Consider the following 3,237-nt stretch of genomic DNA (forward strand, 5'->3'; position numbering starts at 1 on the left):
AGAAATTAAGAGAAGGGATCAGTCGTTGGAAACGATGGCCTTGGGACAACGATGCTGGAGAAGCCAGAACAGAGTTTACAAAGCCAGCGACTTCCTCTCTGCAAGCACCTCTTTCCAACAATAGAAGCGATGATGGTATGCGTGGACGGTTCCAGGCGGAGTACCCAGGACCGTGTGGACTGGGAAGAGACTATGGAGAAGCCCAGGATCATCAGCCTGGACCAGGCCAGGGGCTGACTGTGCAGCAGGCCGTCAATTGCTCACATGCACATTCAGGTTGAAACTGAGGAAAACGGAAAGAGACCCGCAGGAGCAGCACTACGACCTTGACTGGGCTCTGCTTGGATTCTGAGACCACCCGCGAGCCTCTCTGATGCCTTGAACACTAATGAGCAGATGAGGCGTGCGATGGCGTCAAGAACGGTCAGGAAATTAGGCTGGGGGGGCGGGCCACATATGGAAGATGGTGTTTAATGATGTGACCAGATAGGCCGTGCAGACACATAGAATGTTTTCCTTTGCAAGAATTATATCCCACAAACAAAAGGGAAACATACATACAAAAATAATTTAATTGATTATTTTAAGCAAGAGAAGGGTCACACCTTAAAAGCCCTCCACTCCGGTGACCTCCCTCTGACCCTCACTGAGAGATGGGGATCACCTGGTAACCAGACAGAGCATTGGAGAGATGACTACGGTAGATCCCAATGATTGATCTGACCTGAAGGGTCACAACCTTGCCGCTCGATCTCCCCTCTGATACACTTTGGGTTGGATCTGGTTTTTAACGGTTTGTTTTTGCCATATTGGGGTTCATCTCTGCCGTAGTCTCCTGGACTCTCTGTTATGTGGTTTTCTATGTTTTCAGTTTGTGAAACCCAGGATAGGTGAACGGATAGAGACGGCAGCTAGAATAAGGGCCCTGGGGGGCATGAGGGTGAGGTGAGGGTAAGGAGGAGCTGGTATCAGGGAGTTCAAGAAGGAGACTGATTTTTGGTAGCGATTGTATAGCACTGCCTGACATGGTAGAACGATGAAATGATGGGATATCTGGCTTTGCGCCTAATAAAATAATTGGGGGGGGTAACTTAAATATTCCCTTTGGAAAATAACAAATTTAATAGGGTTTTTAATTTATGATTATATTAAAATATTCATTTGACTTTTCTTATCAACAATATATTGAGAAAATTTCTCATTAGACTCTCATCATGTTTTTTAAAAACCAAACCAAAACCCCCTCCGGCTCCTTCCCCGTGGATCTAAACCTCGGCCTGAGTGGTTCTAAGGGAGGGAAACGTGAACCTGCACAGGGCTGGGGCTCTTGTGTGATGCAGAAGGTCATTTCAAACAAATGAACGAACGAAGAACTGATGGCATCGAAGGACGTCGTCCACGCTGCCCTGGAGGCAGCAGCTCACACAGAGCCGCAGGAACTGATGGGAGGCTGACTTAAAGGTGCCCACAAGCTGCTGCCGCCCTGGAAGCAGCTACTAGTCTGCGAGGCCATTTGGAAGGCACCGTCCTGGTCAGCGTGTGCCCAGCAGAGTGCAGACAACCACTGACTCATGTCATTAATGTCGCTGGCAAGTAAAACCCTGCTGGAGCTCACTTAAAAGGATGGCAGGATTACATCAGCAGGGAGCTGCCGGAAACTCAAGCTGGATTCAGGAGAGGCCACGGCCGGGCCATATCACTGTGGACGTCTCATGAACCTTGGCTGAACGCAGAGGATTCTGGAAAACTGCTCCATTTTGTCTCATTGACCATGAAAGGGCATTCAACAAACTACAGATATAACTTCTTGGAGATGAGGATTCCAGAACACGGAGCTGCGCTCATGTGACCCTGTGCCTGGACCAGGAGGCAGTCCCTGGAACTGAACACGGATACTTCATGGTTTCCGTTCAGGAAAGGTGTTCTTCAGCGAGGTGTCCTCTCCATGCTCACTGAATCTGGGCGCCAAACAGATAACAGGCGAAACCGGACTGGATGAAAAAGAATGCAACATCAGGATCGGATTGATTTATCCCCAATTCGTCACCTGCGCCGTGCAGGGGACACAGCCCTGCTCGCTGAAACTGACAAGGACCTGCAGCGCTGGACGGTGAAGACCAAGGTCTGCAGCCTTGGAATGGACGCCCGCTCCAGACAAAGGAAACCCGCATCCTCACGCAGACCAACGGACATCAGGAAAACGGAGAAAAGCCAGGAGTTGTCAGAATGTCCTTTTCCCTCGGATCCACAGCAATGCTCATGGCAGCAAGCGTGAAGAATTCAATCAGCATCCTTACGCCAGACCGACGGACAACAGCATAGAAACAGCATGATGATCCTGGGCGATGCCGTCATGAGGTGTCCCACAGGTTCATGGCTGCCCTGCCTTCCCTTGGTACGCCCTTATGTGTACGCTCCGAAGTTTATCCGCCCATTCACCCGTTGATGGGCTCTTAGGCTGTTTCTATTGTTTTTGCTATTTTAAATATCGAGTGTACATATATCTGTCTGTACTCTTTGGGGGAAAAACAGTTTTATTGGCATATAATTCACATATTATACAATTCAATAGTTCAATCAAATAGTTCCACCCAACTGTTCTGAAACAGCGACTTCCGGGAAGATGGCTCCGAGTTAGCCCCCCCCCCCTCCTCTTCCCCCTCCTGGCTCTCCAAACAAGACCTGCACTCTTCCGAGACGTCTCCAAACTCTGCCAGCCCACTTGGCAAGAAATGTGCACCATCTGGTAAGACCTTGAATGACTGCCTGCAGCTGTGCTGTCCCCCGACTCCACTGTTATCCAGCCGACCTGGAGCAGCGGTTTTCAACCTGTGGGTCTCGACCCCTTTGGGGCTCAAACGACCCTTTCACAGGGGTCGCCTAAGACCATCGGAAAACATATTTCCGATGGTCTCAGGAGCTGAGACACCACTCCTCTCTCCGTCTCCAGACGGTCCGCCCACATGTAGATACGCTGATCTGGTGAGAGAGAAGCTGTCTCAGCCTTCGCACTAACGTTGGCTTTTGACGCAGACTGTAGCGAAATGTAGCAGTGTAGTTTACTGTTGTTACAGTAAGACTGTCACCCATGCGACACCATGCTTCAAGACAAAACTTCATTTATTTGCCATTAGAAATAAATATTTCACAATCTATAATGACATATCGTGTTTGTGATTGATCACGATGCTTTCATTATGTTAATGTGTAACCATGAAAATACATCCTGCCTATCAG

The sequence above is a fragment of the Echinops telfairi genome, unplaced genomic scaffold, assembly GCF_000313985.2.
Source record: "Echinops telfairi isolate 266 unplaced genomic scaffold, ASM31398v2 ScPeMD7_7420;HRSCAF=8458, whole genome shotgun sequence".
In the NCBI taxonomy this organism is placed as follows: Eukaryota; Metazoa; Chordata; class Mammalia; order Afrosoricida; family Tenrecidae; genus Echinops; species Echinops telfairi.